The sequence below is a fragment of the Haliotis rufescens genome, unplaced genomic scaffold (genome assembly GCF_023055435.1).
Source record: "Haliotis rufescens isolate VD_foot unplaced genomic scaffold, xgHalRufe1.0.p SCAF_4, whole genome shotgun sequence".
Lineage (NCBI taxonomy): Eukaryota > Metazoa > Mollusca > Gastropoda > Lepetellida > Haliotidae > Haliotis > Haliotis rufescens.
This window is the reverse complement of record NW_025964112.1, coordinates 32,215,419-32,237,667: the sequence shown is the minus strand read 5'-3', so window position 1 is coordinate 32,237,667 and position 22,249 is coordinate 32,215,419. Positions and strand designations below refer to the sequence as shown.

Here is a 22,249-nt window from a genome sequence, read left to right as displayed (position 1 = left end):
TCATGTTCAATAAGGTCAATACCTACTTACAATGGTTAACAGTCACACCTAATTCACCCGACACCTCCTCTGATAACTAAATCGCGTTGATACTAGATTTGATGTGTTGTATGACAAGGCAACATGACTACACATTTAATGAGATTTTGTCAACATTTTGGCAACATAAAAAGACACATTCTTTAATCCAGTGGATTAAAGTGGTTTGCGGGCTACGCTTATCTTGTACTACAAGTACTGTGTCCTTGTTCTTCCTAAATACAAATGAGCCTGTTGTCCAAATGCTTATCGTTATTCTCCTACAATCAGTACATAAGGGGCCATAGAAAGCAACATATCTGTTTTGCATTAGAGCGCTCCCCGTTTACGTTATCGTAAAAAACCCTCTTCAGCGTAAATCATGTGCATCTTCCAGGGGTATTGTCACCACTGCAGCATGAAGATGGTGACGGCGCCATGTCGAAGCAATTTCTGGTCTCATATCCTTTCTTCGTCATGCCAGACAACCAACCTGACGTAGTGTGTGTACCACGACACATACACAACCAACCTGACGTAGTGTGTGTACTACGACACATACACAACCAACCTGACGTAGTGTGTGTACCACGACACATACACAACCAATCTGACGTAGTGTGTGTACTACGACACATACACAACCAATCTGACGTAGTGTGTGTACCACGACTCATACACAACCAACCTTACGTAGTGTGTGTACCACGACACATACACAACCAGGACGGCACAATAACACATATACAGCCAACCTGACGTAGTGTGTGTACTACGACACATACACAACCAACCTGACGTAGTGTGTGAACCACGACACATACACAACCAACCTGACGTAGTGTGTGTACTACGACAGATACACAACCAACCTGACGTAGTGTGTGTACTACGACACATACACAACCAAGACGGCACAATAACACATACACAACCAACCTGACGTAGTGTGTGTACAACGACACATATAAACCAACCTGACGTAGTGTGTGTACCACGACACATACACAACCAACCTGACGTAGTGTGTGTACTACGACACATACACAACCAACCAGACGTAGTGTGTGAACCACGACACATACACAACCAACCTGACGTAGTGTGTGTACTACGACACATACACAACCAACCTGACGTAGTGTGTGTACCACGACACATACACAACCAAGACGGCACAATAACACATACACAACCAACCTGACGTAGTGTGTGTACCACGACACATACACAACCAACCTGACGTAGTGTGTGTACTACGAAACATACACAACAACCTGACGTAGTGTGTGTACAACGACACATACACAACCAACCTGACGTAGTGTGTGTACCACGACACATACACAACCAACCTGACGTAGTGTGTGTACCACGACACATACACAACCAAGGCGGCACAATAACACATCCACAACCAAGACGACGTGATGTGTATAGTATGACACATTCACAACCAGCACGACGTAATGTGTGAAGTATGACACATTTACAACCAGCACGGGGTAATGTGTGTAGTATGACACATTCACAACCAAGACGAAGTCATGTGTGTAGTATGACACATTCACAACCAGCACGACGTAATGTGAAGTATGAAACATTCACCAACAGCACGACGTAATGTGTGTCAGTGTTTCAACATGACAAACGATAATTTTGTGTCAGTGTGTCAACATGCCAAGATAGTTTTGTGTCAGTGTGTCAAATGACAAGATAGTTTTATATCAGTGTGTCAACTTGACAAGGTAATTGTGAATCAGTGTTTCAACATGACAAACGATAGTTTTGTGTCAGTGTGTCAACATGCCAAGATAGTTTTGTGTCAGTGTGTCAAATGACAAGATAGTTTTATATCAGTGTGTCAACTTGACAAGGTAATTGTGAATCAGTGTGTCAACATTACAGGATAGTTTTTAATAAGGATGACATGTTTACGTGGTAGTAAATGTGAAAATATATCATGGAGTACTGTGGTAATGTTGTCACTGGAAGAGCTGAGTTTCATGTGATAAGTTTCTATTTTAGTCCTCAATTAATAAACTTTTCCACAGTAACCCATTCTATTGAAGTTCTTAAAACAAGTACCCCCAGACAGCCCTATATGCAGCCACGTTAAACTGTCCAAGAAGGACGTGCCAAAGAATAAAACAAATAGTCGCCGTGATAAACATCTGAAGACGCCATCCAAGAACTAATGATGTTACCAGTCAGAGATGGCAGCGATTGCGGGGAATGTCGGACGTGTAATTGCCAATCATTCTGTCAACTGCCGCATATTGCCAACATATGGGAGCGTGGAGCGATTTAAACGTGTCGGTACATTCTTATAGCAACAGGAGAATACCACTTTCATCTTGTTGGCAAGTGAACAACGCCGACAATTAACGTGTTTTTTCCACTAGCGCGTGGATTTCTGACACATAACATGAGGTCAACATTAGGCATAAAACGGAAACTCTTGTCAAGGGAGTATGATGGCCGTTCTTTGAACTAGTAGGGCACGGGTGGCCCAGTCGTCTAAGGCGCCGCGATTCGCTGTGCAGAATTGCGTCCTTTGAGCACGCCAGAAACCTATGATTGTGGGTTCGAATCCCGGTTCGCCCCGATTATGTTTCTAGGTTTGTCAGCACCATACCCGTGCTCGTGGGTTTCACCAAAGTGGTAAACGTCTGAGACCTGCATTACTTCGGGCTTTCCTCCCACATTAAGCTGACACCCCGTGATATAACTGGAATACTATTAAAAGCAGCGTTAATCCCAACTCACTCACTCACTCTTCGAACTAGCGTGTAATAACTGTCACTATAGGACATCGAAATTCTTGCGGAATAGAGAAATTCCTTGTTTAGGTTAACTAGGACGTCCTCTTCAGAAAAGAACACATTTGGTGAAGAGCAATCTGATGACATTAAATTGGATTAGAGCTGTACACTCTAGTGGTTCTAACGATACCGAGGAAAGTAATGTTGGCACATAAACACGATACTGTACGTAGCTTATAATGCTATCCCCATCTCGGGATCTATAAACTTCCCAGTGTTTTCTAATATTGTGATTAACGGAACAAAACTGTTTTAAGAGATTAAAGATTGACACACTGCTTTTCATAAAATATCCCTAAGACTTGTGTTGAAGAATTACCGAAACAATTACAAGCCGTGTTGCCATATTGAAACCATATAGTTCTGAAGCTGTTAATGACAGAACATCAAGGTCTAGGTTAGGCTACTTGTAACTGTAAAACCTTATTAATATCGTATAACGTATCTGTTCACACCCCCATGTATCGTGGTTTATCCAGCAACCAGGCAGTAGGGACAAATATGACAGAGCGAAGGGATGGGTGGGGTTGGGGTGTTGGGGTGTTTGGGGGTTGGGGGTGATGATAATGCCAAACATATCACACAAAACATGGAAAACCATAATTTCCTTAATGACGAGAAAGTACACAATACATGCGTAACTATACGCATCCATCACGTTGCATGTTGTCTAAGGCTTAACCATGCTTTGTTTGGATACCACACCCTTTTTGTATAGCCCAAAAGTGGGTATTTCAGATCGATTTTGTCAATGTTTTATTCATAGATAGAAATAATTCCAGCGTAAAACTTAATCTAGTCAGTCACAATATGCATCACCGAATAAGGCGATCGATAAGCAATAATTTGGTTATTTAGAGAATACGGAATAAATAATAAATACGTTTGTATGTGACAATGTTAAACCAATACCGTGGAGGTGTTTCCTAAATCGACTCATTCCTGTACTGTGTCTGGCCTTGACAGGTGATATATAATGTCCGTGGTTGGTGATGCGGAATAGACGTCAACCTTCGCTCACGTTATATAATACAGATTGATTGTAGGCGCGGATTACCCCTATAAGTCAGATGTCCCATCAGTCAGACAATGGAGCAGCGTTAAATAATACATTATCGAGACAATCCCTAACCACAATAACCCCATAAGTTAAGTAAAGTACGATGATAATCACCCGATTGCAGTGGATCTGTGGATTCATGTATATGTGTGTGAGGAGTATGACATGCTGGTTGTATGTGTGTGAGGAGTATCACTTGCTGGTTGAATGTGTGTGAGGTGTATCACTTGCTGGATGTATGTGTGTGATGTCAATCACTTGCAGGTTGTATGTGTGTGAGGAGTATCACTTGCTGGTTGTATATGTGTAAGGAGTATCACTTGCTGGATGTATGTGTGTAAGGTGTATCACATGCTGGATGTATGTGTGTGAGGTGTATCACTTTCCTGGATGTATGTGTGTGAGGAGTATCACTTGCTGGATGTATATGTGTGAGGAGTATCACTTGCTGGATGTATGTGTGTGAGGAGTATCTCTTGCTGGATGTATGTGTATGAGGAGTATCTCTTGCTAGATGTATGTGTGTGAGGTGTATCACTTGCTGGATGTATATGTGTGAGGAGTATCACTTGCTGGATGTATGTGTGTGAGGAGTATCACTTGCTGGATGTATGTGTGTAAGGTGTATCACATGCTGGATGTATGTGTGTGAGGAGTATCACTTGCTGGATGTATGTGTGTAAGGAGTATCATTTGCTGGTTGTATATGTGTGAGGAGTATCACTTGCTGGATGTATGTGTGTGAGGAGTATCACATGCTGGATGTATGTGTGTGAGGAGTATCACTTGCTGGATGTATGTGTGTAAGGTGTATCACTTGCTGGATGTATGTGTGTGAGGAGTATCACTTGCTGGATGTATGTGTGTAAGGAGTATCATTTGCTGGTTGTATATGTGTGAGGAGTATCACTTGCTGGATGTATGTGTGTGAGGAGTATCACATGCTGGATGTATGTGTGTGAGGAGTATCACTTGCTGGATGTATATGTGTGAGGAGTATCATTTGCTGGATGTATGTGTGTGAGGAGTATCATTTGCTGGATGTATATGTGTGAGGAGTATCACTTGCTGGATGTATATGTGTGAGGAGTATCACTTGCTGGGTGAATGTATGTAAGGTGTATCATTTGCTGGATGTATGTGTGTAAGGTGTATCACTTGCTGGATGTATGTGTGTAAGTTGTATCACTTGCTGGATGTATATGTGTGAGGAGAATGACATGCTGGATGTATGTGTGTGAGGAGTATCACTTGCTAGATGTATGTGTGTGAGGAGTATCACTTGCTGGATGTATGTGTGTGAGGAGTATCTCTTGCTGGATGAATGTATGTAAGGTGTATCACTTGCTGGATGTATGTGTATGGGGAGAATGACATGCTGGATGTATGTGTGTGAGGAGTATCACTTGCTGGGTGAATGTATGTAAGGTGTATCACTTGCTGGATGTATGTCTGTGAGGTGTATCACTTTCCTGGATGTATGTGTATGGGGAGAATGACATGCTGGATGTATGTGTGTGAGGAGTATCATTTGCTGGATGTATGTGTGTGAGGAGTATCACTTGCTGGATGTATGTGTGTAAGTTGTATCACTTGCTGGATGTATGTGTGTGAGGAGTATCACTTGCTGGATGTATGTGTGTGAGGAGTATCATTTGCTGGGTGAATGTATGTAAGGTGTATCACTTGCTGGATGTATATGTGTGAGGAGTATCACTTGCTGGATGTATGTGTGTGAGGAGTATCATTTGCTGGGTGAATGTATGTAAGGTGTATCACTTGCTGGATGTATATGTGTGGGGAGAATGACATGCTGGATGTATGTGTGTGAGGAGTATCATTTGCTGGATGTATGTGTGTAAGGAGTATCACTTGCTGGATGTATGTGTGTGAGGAGTATCACTTGCTGGATGTATGTGTGTGAGGAGTATCATTTGCTGGGTGAATGTATGTAAGGTGTATCACTTGCTGGATGTATATGTGTGGGGAGAATGACATGCTGGATGTATGTGTGTGAGGAGTATCATTTGCTGGATGTATGTGTGTAAGGTGTATCACTTACTGGATGTATGTGTGTAAGTTGTATCACTTGCTGGATGTATATGTGTGAGGAGAATGACATGCTGGATGTATGTGTGTGAGGAGTATCACTTGCTGGGTGAATGTATGTAAGGTGTATCACTTGCTGGATGTATGTGTGTAAGTTGTATCACTTGCTGGATGTATATGTGTGAGGAGAATGACATGCTGGATGTATGTGTGTGAGGAGTATCACTTGCTAGATGTATGTGTGTGAGGTGTATCACTTTCCTGGATGTATGTGTGTGAGGAGTATCACTTGCTGGATGTATGTGTGTAAGGTGTATCATTTGCTGGATGTATGTGTGTGAGGAGTATCATTTGCTGGATGTATGTGTGTAAGGTGTATCACTTGCTGGATGTATGTGTGTAAGTTGTATCACTTGCTGGATGTATATGTGTGAGGAGAATGACATGCTGGATGTATGTGTGTAAGGTGTATGACATGCTGGTTGTACATTTTGAGATGAAACTATCTTTAGGCATTCAGCGTACTGACATGCAAACATCTTGAGGCATTCGTCACACTGACCTGCAACCATCTTCAAACATCCATGAACCTGGTATACATCGTTGTTTTAAATAGTCATGGTATTGACTTGTAACAATATTGAAACACTCTTTTGTTCAAAAACGCTGTAAGCCAAGGTAATGGCTGTTTAAGACGGTTATGTGTCGATATGACGAATGCTTCAAGATGGTTGCTCGTCAGTAAGGCTTCAAGATGCATGTTGCATGTCAGTGTGACGAATGCTTCAAGATTGCATATATGTCAGTATGCTTCAAGATAGTTACATGAAAATAAACTCAGTGTTTCAAGATGGATGCAAGTCAGGTTAACTAATGCTACAATGTGCTTTCATGAAGTATTGTGTGTTTCAAGATGAGTACATGTCAGTATGCTGAATGTTTCAAGATGATTGCTTATCAGTGCAATGAATGCTTCCAGAAGGTTGCAGGTTAGTGGGACGAATGATTCAAGGTGGTTGCATGTCAACATATTGAATGTCTAAAGAAGGTTGCAGGTAAGTGGGACGAATGATTCAAGGTGGTTGCATGTCAACATATTGAATGTCTAAAGAAGGTTGCAGGTTAGTGGGGCGAATGATTCAAGGTGGTTGCATGTCAACATATTGAATGTCTAAAGAAGGTTGCAGGTTAGTGGGACGAATGATTCAAGGTGGTTGCATGTCAACATATTGAATGTCTAAAGAAGGTTGCAGGTTAGTGGGACGAATGATTCAAGGTGGTTGCATGTCAACATATTGAATGTCTAAAGAAGGTTGCAGGTTATTGGGACGAATGATTCAAGGTGGTTGCATGTCAACATATTGAATGTCTAAAGAAGGTTGCAGGTTAGTGGGACGAATGATTCAAGGTGGTTGCATGTCAACATATTAAATGTCTAAAGAAGGTTGCAGGTTAGTGGGACGAATGATTCAAGGTGGTTGCATGTCAACATATTGAATGTCCAAAGAAGGTTGCAGGTTAGTGGGACGAATGATTCAAGGTGGTTGCATGTCAACATATTGAATGTCTAAAGAAGGTTGCAGGTTAGTGGGACGAATGATTCAAGGTGGTTGCATGTCAACATATTGAATGTCTAAAGAAGGTTGCAGGTTAGTGGGACGAATGATTCAAGGTGGTTGCATGTCAACATATTGAATGTCTAAAGAAGGTTGCAGGTTATTGGGACGAATGATTCAAGGTGGTTGCATGTCAACATATTGAATGTCTAAAGAAGGTTGCAGGTTAGTGGGACGAAGGCTTCAAGATGGTTTGATATCAGTATGCTTGAGGATTCAACGCGATTGCATGTCAGTATGCTGAGTATTTCAACACTATTTCATGTCAGTATGTTAAATGTTTCAATACGATTGCATTTCAGTATGCTGAATATTTCAACACGATTGCATGTCAGTATGCTGAATATGTCAACACGATTGCATGTCAGTATGCTGGATATTTGAACAAGATTGCATGTCAGTATGCTGAATATTTCAACACGATTGCATGTCAGGATGCTGAATATTTCAACACGATTGCATGTCAGTATGCTGAAGGTTTGAACACAATTGCATGTCAGTATGCTGAATATTTGAACACGATTGCATGTCAGGATGCTGAAGGTTTGAACACGATTGCATGTCAGTATGCTGAATATTTGAACACGATTGCATGTCATTATGCTGAAGGTTTCAACACGATTGCATGTCAGGATGCTGAATATTTGAACACGATTGCATGTCATTATGCTGAATGTTTCAACACGATTGCATGTCAGGATGCTGAAGGTTTCAACTAGATTGCATGTCAGGATGCTGAATATTTCAACACGATTGCATGTCAGTATGCTGAAGGTTTGAACACGATTGCATGTCAGTATGCTGAATATTTGAACACGATTGCATGTCATTATGCTGAAGGTTTCAACACGATTGCATGTCAGGATGCTGAATATTTGAACACGATTGCATGTCATTATGCTGAATGTTTCAACACGATTGCATGTCAGGATGCTGAAGGTTTCAACTAGATTGCATGTCAGTATGCTGAAGGTTTCAACACGATTGCATGTCAGGGTACTGAAGGTTTCAACACGATTGCATGTCAGGATGCTGAAGGTTTCAACACGATTGCATGTCAGGATGCTGAAGGTTTCAACACGATTGCATGTCAGTATGCTGAATATTTCAACACGATTGCATGTCAGGATGCTGAATATTTCAACACGATTGCATGTCAGGATGCTGAATATTGCAACACGATTGCATGTCAGTATGCTGAATATTTCAACACGATTGCATGTCAGGATGCTGAAGGTTTTAACACGATTGCATGTCAGTATGCTGAAAGTTTGAACACGATTGCATGTCAGTATGCTAAAGGTTTTAACACGATTGCATGTCAGGATGCTGAAGGTTTCAACTAGATTGCATGTCAGTATGCTGAAAGTTTGAACACGATTTCATGTCAGTATGCTGAAGGTTTCAACACGATTGCATGTCAGGATGCTGAAGGTTTCAACACGATTGCATGTCAGTATGCTGAATATTTCAACACGATTGCATGTCAATATGCTGAATATTTCAACAAGATTGCATGTCAGGATGCTGAATATTTCAACACGATTGCATGTCAGTATGCTGAATATTTCAACACTATTTCACGTCAGTATGCTGAAGGTTTCAAATCGATTGCATGTCAGTATGCTGAAAGTTTCAACACGATTGCATGTCAGTATGCTGAATATTTCAACAAGATTGCATGTCAGGATGCTGAAAGTTTCAACATGATTGCATGTCAGTATGCTGAATATTTCAACAAGATTGCATGTCAGTGTGATGATTGTTTCAACACGACCGTATGTCAGCGTGATGGTTGTTTCAGGAATACTTATACTTGTGTGATAGGTGTTTTGTGGCATCCCCCCGGTACCAATTGGACTGTCTTCCCTGCTGATAATCCGATAGCATTCAATAATGGTCAAATAGCCAATTCCCTACCACTGATGTACCCACCCGATCTGGAAATAAAACCGACCAGTGAAACCGCATCATCAGTTTCATATTTAGATCTGTACATAAAGATTCAGAGTGACAGAAAATATCCAGAAGACGTAATGACAAGAGATGAGTGAGTGTGGTTTTACGCCGCCTTTAGCATATTCCAGCAAATATCACGGCGGGGAACACCAGAAATGGGCTTCACACATTGTACCCATGTCGGGAATCGAACCCTGGTCTTCGGCGTGACGAGCGAACGCTTTAACCACTAGGCTACCAGACCCGCCCCTATGATAAGAGGGATGACTTTAACATTACAATAGTTAACGTTCCCTTTAGGACGAGCAATATTCCTGCGGCTCCAGCTTTTGGTGTCTTTATTCAAAACGTTTGAGGTACAATCGAGCATAACCATTCCTCAAAAGTTTCAAAGAGCGTCATGAGGCGTTTGTTAGGATTACAACATCAAAGGCCTCAGTAAAGCTTTTCATATGTTTCATGGTACACATAAGTAACAAAAATGATGTACAATACAATTCCCTGTTTTGACCTGAACCATATGTTCCCGTGTTCTTTCAGGTGAACAATCAACCTACCTTTGCATGTGTGTGTGACGGTTGCCAGCTGTGGATCAGATTACGCCTTTTCGCGACATAGTCGGAATCGTACTATGTACTCTACTTTTAGCAGATATTTCTTATGATTATTGAGAGGGCTTTATCGCTTTAATATTAAGATGGTTACATGTCAATATAATGAATGTTTCAAGATGGTTACATGTTAGTATGACGAATGCTTCACAATGTTTGCAAGTCATTTTGATGAATTCTTCAAGAATGTTTCAAGTTGCATGTCAATATTTTTTATTAATAACGGGCGCATGGACCTTCCATCTAGCCCAGGCAATACTGAAGCATACTTGCATAATTATACTGCAACCAGCCCCCTGCCAGCCCAAGCCCCACGTTTCAGGAAGATAACCGAACATAACGTGTCACCTTCTAAAGAATATAGCATGCCACTTAGATCGGCATGGCTAAAAGGATCTCTTGATTTTGTGAGAGAACTTCAGTGGATATAAAGGGAAACGATTATAATGAGAATCTCTGAGGCAAATGGAATGCAATAATTACGAAACGTGGATCTGTTCAGCCCCTTTTGGTAATTTGTCTTAATGTCAGGTGATATTACTGTAACTGGCATGAGTGATTGAATCTAAAATGTTCATCTCCTCTGACATCGGATGGACAGTATCCAAGTAGATGCCTGTAGTCAGTTCCTTGTAAATCAATCGCACGCGCGTATCCTTCCCCACCCTTGTTATACGGTGTCTTTCATTGGAACACATCACAGGTAAACAGAAACGTTCGCGACCTCACAGCGTTTACTCACCTGACGAGCTCCTTACTCCAGGCACCAGAGAGAACTCCTGTGCTTGTTGAGGACGGTAAACAGTGATGTTTTCGACTGTATAGTTAAAACGTTCCACAAGTGTAAATATTTGAGTCTTTCATTAAGTTAAAGCAATATCCTGCAGAGGCCCTTGGTTACGGAAGTAACGTGACTGAGAGCTTAAATTCCGCTTTCGCGTGCCCACTAAATCCACCGAAATAGTAGCTGATGCATCCAAGGGTGAAGGCGTAATCCTATTAAATCCTTTTTCAAATGGGTACTGAGACGTTGTGCTGCTCTTCTTCACAGGACAAAATGCATCGCAAACAGAATGAATTACTTTGCGTAAAATCCCGCCCTTCTCCAATATCTCTGTCCGACCATAATGGCTATAAATTTACAATGAGGGCCTTCGACGACTGGGAAATCGACGTTAATACAGGATTATGGTGTAACGGAAACATAGGTCGTTGATTGATCATAACGTGTTGATGTGCCTCAATCAATAAACCTATGGAAGAAGCCCACTGATGCAACCAGCAGTCAATCCTGTGAAGCACTAACGTTGATCAACTCGGCTAATCTATCCTGGCAAAGATTTGTTACATCATTCAATTCAGTGTCGACCAAACTCACTTACCCATTAATGACAGGAAGTAAATAACTGAAATAGTGTCTTAAGTGTCTTGAGGAAGCTCCTAAAACAATACGAGATCCCATGGTGTGTTACCATCGGTAATGAGCCCCGAACCTTACCGTGACGGACAGCCTTGATGCACGTGAACACGTGCAGTGATTCAGTGATGGAATATGTATGTACCATTAACACTTTAAACTGCCGGAGACACATATTTCTAGCCAAATAACCAATGTAAATTGTATCAGATGTTATGATGAAGTAATGAGACTGTAACAAATATCACACATACCTTTAACATACAGAAAATGACGATGTTTCAAACCTTCCATGGAACAGTCACTTCATTATGCGAACGACGTAGACCAGTACCGATTTTGAACAAGGTGTTACTCCGTAAAATGAGAAGTGAATTACCCTTTAACGAACTTGAGGGAACTTGTTTGTGATACTCATGATACTGATCCGTCTTAGCATTATGAAAGAGTGGACATTTTGTAGATGAAACAAGTAATAAACGACATAGATAAGTATATTCTTTGACGGGTCTATGCAATTTGATGTAGCTCGAAAGCTCATATGTTGTGCAATTATGAAATACTTACTACTTCTACATCACAAAAATAAGAAGTCACTGTTCGACCAACATTGAAAATCTGAGAATATTAATAATGAGATAGAACAAACGTGGACGCACAAAGAATGTCTCGTAATACCCCTACACATGCAATCTGAAACTGGTTTACTTTAAAATCATAGGAGTTAATCTTAAGCAGTAATTACCCTCTTTGTAGTCCAGACGTAAGGTTTGCCTTCATAGGAAGAGGAATGCATTGTTCTCGTAACGCAGCGGAAAACTGACTACACGTAGTTCTTACTAAAGTGACGGGCAAAAGAAAGTATACACTTGAAAAATGAAGTTGACCATAAAATTACAAACGTAACCAAAACGTTACTCGGCTGAAAACAATGTACACTTATGTTCTAAAGCACAATTATGATACCCTTATCAAATACATAACTATTTAATATTAATTTCTTGTTGCTTCATTTTAGTCACCATCAAATATCGAGGAATGGCTTCTTTTGGCAAGTACATGTAGTTTATTTCCATAAAGGAGAGTAGTATAGGTAAGGGGGGGGGGGGATATACCCTGAAGCGGGTACACCCACGATGGGGCCAGATATATACCCCAATACTACTACTACAGGAGGAGAATTTTTTCTCTCTTCCATTAAAATGATTATACTATTCCATGATCGACATGACATTAAACAAAGACGAATGCCCCCAAATAGGTGTACTCCCAATTAAACATTTGAGGTACATAGGATATAGAAAAATGCCAAGAGCAGCCCTACCAAGAGAAGCATACACTGAAATTCGTTTAGGTGCTTATCGGTATTGTGCCGTTCTAACAATATATTTAGAATCTGCATTCTGATTGGTCCACCAGCGGTACACTACCATCATTTTTTAGTGAGCATGTCACTGCGAAGATCTTGAAAAAAATGTTTTTAAATACTACAAGTCTATATTAAATACTAGTTTCACTCAACAGAAGAGGTTTAAATACCGTCAGACAATAGACAGCAATGCAAACAACATAGCAGGGACGTTTTGGCACTCCTTCTCTGTGGCATACCCTGTCGTCATGTTTTCTGTTGGGCATTGCTTCTGCTTTCTGTCTGTTGCGTATTATGAGATCAGCATAGCAGCGTTTACTTGAGAACAAAACATTAAGGGTCGCGTCATTTGGGGTCCGTGTGCCAGCGCTCAATTATTGTATTGTTGTGGTGAAAATTATTGTTTGAACATAAGTAAGGAAAATTGCGCGGATTGAATCCAACCCACTTTTAAATATTTTCTTTCAAATTACGAAACCTCAGGTGACGCATTCGTTTTCGAAAGAGCTTTAGAGGTATAAAATTAATCTAAGTCCGAACCCCCTGAATTAAAACTCATTGGGTTTTCCTCCTTAACGGTATATTCAAATCATGATTTCCACAGGATTGATTAAGCTTCCCGCCTTTCCAGAATAATCCTCACAAACACCCATCATAAAAACTGCCTCAGTGTTCACCGTACAAAATCAAGACCATAATTACAGGCCATGGGGGACATGGGAATACGATTTTTTAAAATAGAATGTGTTGGTAGATTTCCCTAAGCACGCCGCGGAAGTTATTAGCAGTTTATATTGTGTAACAACTATCTCTTTGGATATTTTTTATGGTAATCAATAAACTTCGAGAAGACCCAGCAGAGAAACAAACAATTACTTCAACAGTTATCTGTACATGATGTTTGAAATAGTGTTTATTCAGTCATTTTCCAGTTAAATATGTGAACATATAAACGGGTACGTGGGAGAGTTGGGCGGAGCGCTGCTTGGAACAATATTCCAGTTATATCACGGCCCAAAGTCATGTAGGTCAAAGTGATGAAAAAATGTTTTGAGTTGACCACTTTGGTGAAACCCACGCGCACGGTTATGGTGCTGAAAAACCCACAAGCATAGGCTTCTGGCATACCCAAGGGACGCAAGTCTGCACAGCAAATTGTGGTGGCTTTGACGACAGGGACACCCGTGCCCCCGCAAATAAACGATACATTTGGGGTTTCTTAACGTGTATTTGTTTTGAAACTCTAACGACAGGTGAAACCCATAATCAGCCGAATGACTTTCTACTGAATAAAATTGTGCGTCATATGTTGATTATTTCCGGAGTTTTCACATTTCACCAGACAGCAATGTTGCCTGACGTTGTGAAATTGGGTTTAAGATAATTGCACTACGTAGCGACGCGATTATTACAATATACAACGACGTGCATGCGTGTGTGTGTGTGCGTGCGTGCGTGCGTGCGTGCGTGTGTGTGTGTGTTTTGGTATGACGCGACCGGGGATCGAACCCGGACCTTCTGTTACCGTGCTGTTGCGGGAGAGGAATATGTCAGGGATGAAGATCTTGCCACCTGAAACAGAACTTCAGGGAACGGCGCCAATGACAACCCTAGGGGAACCATCTGAACTGCCCTTTCAAAGAAAGAAACAGCGTTGCATACTATCACAGTGTGACACGAATTTACTCATAGTACTGCATACTGTAAGTAATGTCAACTGTAATCTGTAAAATACCCGCATGTCCTCATTACTGTATAATACGTATGTCAGTAGGGACTCTCTTCATTTTTGTTTGTGATTTTATATTGTAAAACGCGTATATATATTTACGTTTGTGTGACTGTATAAAATGTTCTAATTCAGGTAGATATTCGGGTAGATATTCAGGTAGATATTCAGGAAGTCCGCCGCGCCATGTAGGCCTCCGCGTTTATGTGTATTTTGGTTTACTGTTTATATGTTGTATATAAAATGTTCTAGTGATGCCGATGTTGTCCTTCACCCCTCACTCCCACGCACACACACATACGCGCGCACGCACACAAGCAAGCAGTCACGCACGCACACACACACGCACACACACACACACACACACACACACACACACACACACACACACACACACACACACACACACACACACACACACACACACACACACACACACACACACACACACACACACCAAGAGCTAATCCCCCCGAGACAGCCCGGTACTTCATAACAAAGATAAACAATTGGTATTTGCCGAAGTAAACAGATGAAAGATTCGTTCATTAACACCCTTAACAGACTACCTCAGTCCCCCTTTCTATAAAACAGGGAAGTTTCTAACAAAACGGGAAAGGATGTTAACTGATTCTTTAGGAACACAGAAACTCGCTCTCCTGACTTGTATGGACGAGGGGTTTCACCTGCACAAACAACTTTGGGAAATAGAAAACAAGGTGAAACTGATCTCGTATGTAGGATACAGCTCTTGTTGCGTGTATGGCCTTGTGGGGCCATAACAGACAATACTGTCCTCCATCATGTAGCGGGTTAGCTAAGCTTTGTTGTACATTGTGTGCCCTTTCACAAGAGGGTTGGACGACTTCTAATCAGATGGTGATATCTCAAGGCAGTATGAATTCTGTGACTCCACAGCTATCGGTACTGATGTCTTGTTGGCGCTGACAACCTATATAAGTGAAATAACTGTGACATCTACAAAGTTTTATGCCAATATTCAATGTTAATTAAGCCAACGATGCCAGAGAGGAACCATGAGGAGAAAGTTCATTCCACACACTGGTATTTAAGCGACCAACACATGCAATTCGCTGCAGCATTTCAATCTGATAAAGGAAAAATCAAGTCCGTGACAGAAATTAATTCACACTTCCTTCCTAAGAAGAAATTTTCTTTGTTGCCGGAAATAGGTATAACTGTATGAATTGTGTTAGTTACATGTCTCTCTCTCTCTCACTCTTCTCCCCCACCCTTCCCCCCCCCCTTCCCGAGACATTTATATGGAATGTTTACTCACCTGGATTCCTCAACAGATTGCCGAAACGGATTCTATAGGGCGAAAATGTCAAAATAGTGATGAAAATTATATAAACTGATCACTGAAAATCAGTTATGAAGCCAGGTGTTTGCCAAAAAGGGTAAGCATGTCCAGCCCTACAACTTAGCTTCTACAACTCTCACAATGCATATACCGCGTTGTCGACCACGCCACCAGATCGGACCGCCGGATCCATGAAAGCTAGTACCGCCGAGTCAGGAAAAAATAATTATGTTCATCGTCCATTAATAACCGGACCTCTGTGGTGCCAAAACGTAATATTGGGTGAGAAATCTTTGCTGGATAGATCTTGCCAAAGTTATCAAGAATGAATCCCTTGTCGGACCAAACACATTCAGTGTCCTGTGGTATAGGAATAAAGGAAAGATATGGTGGTCAGTATGATTCTTTTACTAAACTAAAACGGCATCGGATCTGAATGGTTTCGGTTCTTTTATCTTGTAAAGTGTAGTGAACAAACATTCGCTTAAATGACACCTTTACCTGCGTAATTCCATTTTTAGGCAAACCAAAGAAACTAACTTGACACAAAATATATGGATACTTTTACTCATGGCATTTGTCTTTAATTGACAATTGTATCATCTGGTCGCAGAAGGGCTATGAAAATGTGTTTTGTAAACAACGTGGTCTGTTTTAGATGACAGTAACAACTGATCACGGTTAAAGCCCGCCAAACAATCAGCACTTGCTCCTGCAATCGAAATTGGATCAAGTCAGTTTGACCGTATTCTTAATATAGAAACCTATTGATTGTACAAGTACCGTGATAGTGTTACTAGAAATTAGGCTGAGCAGGAACCTACTCCTACGTACTGGTATTGACGATGAAGAATAAGTGCAGCTTGCATTTCACACTCAGGGCCCAATCCATGTGACCCAACGGGCCTTCATATGTAGAGATTATCCTTTTACTCGCTAATGCTTCTATTCTGAGAGAACGTGATGTCATCGGACAGTAGGCCCTACGTTTTATCTTGTTTCAATTTGAGATCATCCAGCATTTTTAATAACACCTTCAGGAATGTTTTATGATCACTTTCTGAGAAGACTTTAATTTTCTATTTGTTTGTGGTTAAAATTGCTTTTTATATTTCATATACAGGGTTATGTGCACCTGGGAGGCGTTATATTTTATGACTTCGTGGTCGTATATCATTGGTGTAAGACGACTTGAAATTACTCACACCAAACTGAATGGTCACTGGCAACAGGTGTACGTCAGGGAGATGTGTTCTGGGAGCTGCACAACCACAGCGGTATACCTTCTCAATGTAAATACGTGCACTTCCGAGGAATTCAGTATATGATTGTAAGCAAATACTAGTGATATGAATCATTGCTGTGTAAAATTTAAGGACAACGAGAGAGTAAATTGGGTTTATTGCCACTTTTAACATTATTTCAGTTATATTCTGACGTACATGTATCAGAAATAATTTACTAGGAAACGTTTCTTACAGATCGTAGAAGTTTCTTACCTTGGTTGACACCTCTAAACGAGAGTTTAGTGCTGACAGACCTAGATTCACCAACAGGGCAACAATGTTGGATTTGAATTCATGGCAAGCGGATCTTTACAACACTAAGGGACGCAACTAATAGAAATAATTGTGACTACTGTGTCACCATCCGAAAGCTATTATTTTGTGTTTGGGTGTACGAAGAGAATCAAAGAAGTGTCGTCTACATATCCCGGAATCATACTCATTTTAACTCATCAATCAAATAAGAACGGATTCGAATAATTTAGTTCCCCTCAACCTTAGCACATATCATCTTTCAGAAGAAGAGTCCAGGTATGCCTTGGCGTTTCTTGCTTCTCAACAGTCAAAGTTACAAATAAAACTTCACGAAACCCCCAACGCCTGCGGCCCCTTTCCAGCTTCACATCCTCCTGCTGGAACAGATGCTCGGCAGGGGGAGTGATTGATCACCCTGTTAAGTACCCTTTTATAGCCGCATACTGCTCTCATGGCTCACTCGGGACCGAGTGTTTACAGAGAGGCGCAAGGAGGAAATAAGTAGTGTTTTCCTACAGAGCAAGAATGCTGCCTGTACATCCAGCATGGTTAACTGACCACCCTGACAACCGTCTCCACCAACTGTACACGCGGTGTGATCGAGTTACGTTAGTGATTATCTGTGTCGATTACAGAACATAGATGATCGTTTATAGCGTTTGACTGGATCGCGCGCGTGTGTGTGTGTGTGTGTGTGTGTGTGTGTGTGTGTGTGTGTGTGTGTGTGTGTGTGTGTGTGTGTGTGTGTGTGCGTGTGTGTGTGTGTGTGTGTGATAAAAGTAGTCAGCCTCTACAAAAGAAACGTGTGAGTAATTTAAGAACTTTGTTGTATGTAGCTGGCGAATACGTATCTTAATTTGTTTCAAAAACAGGATATACAACCGCTGGATCAGTTCGGCTCATTGCCGACAAAACATCCGCACCAATCACCAGAAAGTGAAACAAACTTTGCAGTATCATGTATGTTATTGTGGCCCTCTTGAGAAGAGAAACCTCAACAAAACTTCACTCTACCTTAAAGAACTACAGATAGGTTTTCCTATTTTACTTTGAGTAATCACCAGCGACACTGGATGTGTAATGCCTGATAGAAGTATACCCATCGCGATTGGGATCAGCGAACTCTTCTGTAGCCAAGTAGCGAATGTGACATATGAGTGTGTCATCTTATTCTGGAACTGCCATGTATTCATTCCAAGTAATCTATCGATTCCTATCTAGTCGTCCGAGTTGTAATTTATTCTAAATTGGGCCGGGCTTATCTTATTATCTCAGTCTATATGTATCATTTAAACTATCTAAATCGTAATGAGAAGAATTCCAATATTCCTATGACTCTGTGTGCGTGTGCGTGTGTGCGTGCGCGTGTGCGTGTGCGTGTGCGTATGTGCGTGTGCATGTGTGTGTACGCGTGTGCGTGTGTGTGTACGCGTGTGCATGTGCGTGTGCGTGTCCGGACTCATGCCGGTAAAGTGCTAGCCTGCAGAGATACCATGTCGCTGTTTCACATGGGTACCCAACTCAGACACAGTCTACTACCTCCGAGCCGACCAGTAATTGTTTTATGACCTTAGTGCCGAGCGCCAAGGTACGGTTGGAGTGTAAACAAAGACATATGAGTTCTTGAAGTGTTTAGAGAAGAAGAACGAATGTTGAGAGATTAACCTTCGATACACGAGGCAATATGGATTATCGGTCCCGAGTGAATTACTCTAAACAATTTTTTGAAAAGATTAATTCACGAGTGACAGATAATCCGTCATTCCGAGGTGCGAGTACGCTATTCTTGATGAACTGAGGAGTGAAAGAAAGTTTACCGAGTTTGTCTTATGTAATTGAATTTTTTTTGCCTCACTTTGAAAAGTAATCTGTGCAATTTTGTGTAAAAATAAACTACATGTAGTTCAATGAAGACTGGGGTAAGAAATAAATTTGCAACCACATGACCTCTACCATGTTATTTTGTTTCAAGGATAAGGTGTAAAAAAATAACCATCACCAGTTGTATATTAGGCGATTTCTTTTAAATTTTGAATTTTTAAAAATAAAATTATATTCTAAAAATTAAAACCATGTAGAAGTTCTTTTGGTGCTGCCTAAGCACCATTACAGCTAAGGTTTGGCCTATAACATTGCTAAATTCAGACATTTATCATTGGAAATGTAACATATATCAAAAAGTGGAATCAAAGTGAACACATCAGCTCAGATGGGTTATTGTTGGGACGACGTCACACCACATCGTTTGTGACATCATGAACAAGGGATTACGTAATATTAAAGTGTTTGCAACAATGAGTTCATTGCTTTGGGATTCGTAACAAACAATGAAAACAATGGATTCTTGTGAAAAGAACAAGCCAATCAGAATGAAGCAAAAGTATTTATGATAAATGAGAATTACTGAAAATATTTTCACCTATTGCTGGGCCCCTCTCTGTAATATACTGATATGTCAAGTCATATAAGGCTGCATGCAGTGTTTAGTTTCGTACACTTGGTTCAAGTAATGACCAATAGTAGTAGACAATCGTGGTATGAAGGTCGAGGGTTTTAATAACATATCATCAATCGCTGTGGAAACAAGCATTACTAAATGAATGGGCACTTCGAACGTCTTCATCACTGAAACAGACTGGCACGGCGTACAAGATTAAGGTGCTTTAATCATTGGCCAAGTGCTCGGCACGTTTGCCTGTTGTACAAATACATGACTGCAGTATCCCGCGCGTGTTGCCAGAATGTCGCTACTTGACCTTTGATATTTGCATCTCTATCCGCAGATGACCCCAAAGAATATCATTTTAATCCGTTGACTTTATCCTGTCGAGAAACCTATCCATTATATGATAAAGTTACAAACACGTACATATGTCGAATGTCCCTACCTACATATATAAGTAAAGACCAAAACAGAGAAACATAGGGTTCCATTCTGAACATGATTACAGTATATGCGATCCAGTCCTTGCGCAGGCTGTCATAATATTGCAACATGAATTATGTCTATATTAAGTGTAAAATATAGCACCTCACTCACCCAGGTCACGCGTGTCACTACCACATACATGCATTGTATGAGAGGAAGATAGTGTTCGTTAACATGTAAACATTTACAACACACGAAGAACACACTTTTGGATCCAAGGAGATTCTGCACTATACAACACATATTGAGATATAAGTACAGGTTAACTCAATGAACCAAAGAACACAGATGGGCTCTAAAAATAAACCTTCAAAAATAAAGTGTTACGTCTCCTCTACAGCGAATTAATTAACAGAGAGTTATTGAGAGAGATGATGTGTTTCATATGGCAAATACACCTGTTTATAAAACTGACAAAATCCGTTAAAACTAATACACATGATAAATTATGTTAACCATCCTCAAATCAGCATGCCAAACAACACGGCTGCTGGGGCAAGATTTCACAGCGCAAACTAATCTCATGCATAGTCGACGTTACATAGAAGCAAGTTTATTCCCTAATGACACAGGCATCAACAGGCATTCTGTGGTGCTGAATTATCAAATATTACGTTCCAGAAAAGTGATGCCAAACCTAAACCTGAATATGCAATAATTACACATTTAAAGGTCTACGTGCTTTATGCAGTTGCGGTACACTGCGAGGTTGTATCTGCTCTTGTGATTGTTTGATGCCGGCATCACACATATTCAGGCGATGTTTTTACACATGACTTGAAACACAAAGCTGAATTTCAGGACTGACTAAAGGTCTTCTGTTCAATACGGGCAGGGTTTGTCGGTATGTCGGATGTCCTCGTTCAGATATACATCGATCAAGTCAGGTGGACTGATTAAATTAACACGTTTGGTGTGTTTGCTCAGCTGACATCCCTGTGAGAAATACTATGTGTATGCATTTGGGGAGAGTTGAAGCGGCAACGTAGGTTGAGTGAAAATCTGTTTTTCTGATGAATAGTCGATCCGATAAATCAGCCAGTAAATAATACATGTTTTAAATCCGTAAACGGGATTTTTTATATTGTGACCAATCGCTTTGTCTGAAACACTAAACGGCAACATTAGGCTATGTGTTTATTCTTTCACCCTGTTATTGTAACGATAACAACAATAACTACTGTTCGCAGATGTTACACGTCATGCTGATACATACCAACACCGAAGTTCCGTATTGATCCAACACCTGGTTTTTCGAAAATTGGTTTATCTTAACTTGCACAATTAATGAAATATTTGTTACTGATAGATATATGGCGATCGAATGCTACATCAGTGTAAGACAGGGAGACCGTTTTGTATCCACGAAAATAGCTAGGATCTCTGATTACTGAAGAATATTTTCCAAAGGAATTTCCTCTTTGTTGTGGGTTGTAAAACACCTAAACATGCATGTATTTTCAAAACGTCATTTCGTCTTACATGAGGCCGCACGCTGTGGGCGAAAAACAATGTCTCATCCACTACCCTATTTTGTTCCTGCGTACAGCACAATTTGTTAATGAAAAGATGGAACAACTCATGTCTTCGGGACAATGTACAACAAAGCTGTCACACCATACCTCAAATAGGGCATCCAAATGTTGACTTTGGCTCATGTTTATCAGGTAGGTCTGACACACTGTTTAGAGTAGCTTTAGTATCTGACGTCTCCCATCATCACGTTTCCCAAACACCGCCCACAAATATCTTTCCATGACAATTTATTGCTGCCGAAACAGGTGGGTGTTGGGACCATTTTC

General features: G+C 40.8%; 1 protein-coding gene across 2 annotated transcripts in view; it reads right to left on the bottom strand.

Moving 5' to 3' along the window:
• The window catches only part of LOC124149523 (cardioacceleratory peptide receptor-like), a 90,986-nt gene that overhangs the window by 33,818 nt on the left and 34,919 nt on the right, over positions 1-22,249 (bottom strand). The window contains exon 1 of one of the 2 annotated variants that reach the window (XM_046521172.2): positions 10,881-11,317. The exons of the other annotated variant lie outside the window; for it this stretch is intronic. The gene's annotated coding sequence lies outside the window, so the exon portion shown is untranslated. Of the gene's footprint in view, positions 1-10,880; positions 11,318-22,249 lie in introns of those variants that run through there. 2 annotated transcript variants of the gene reach the window in all.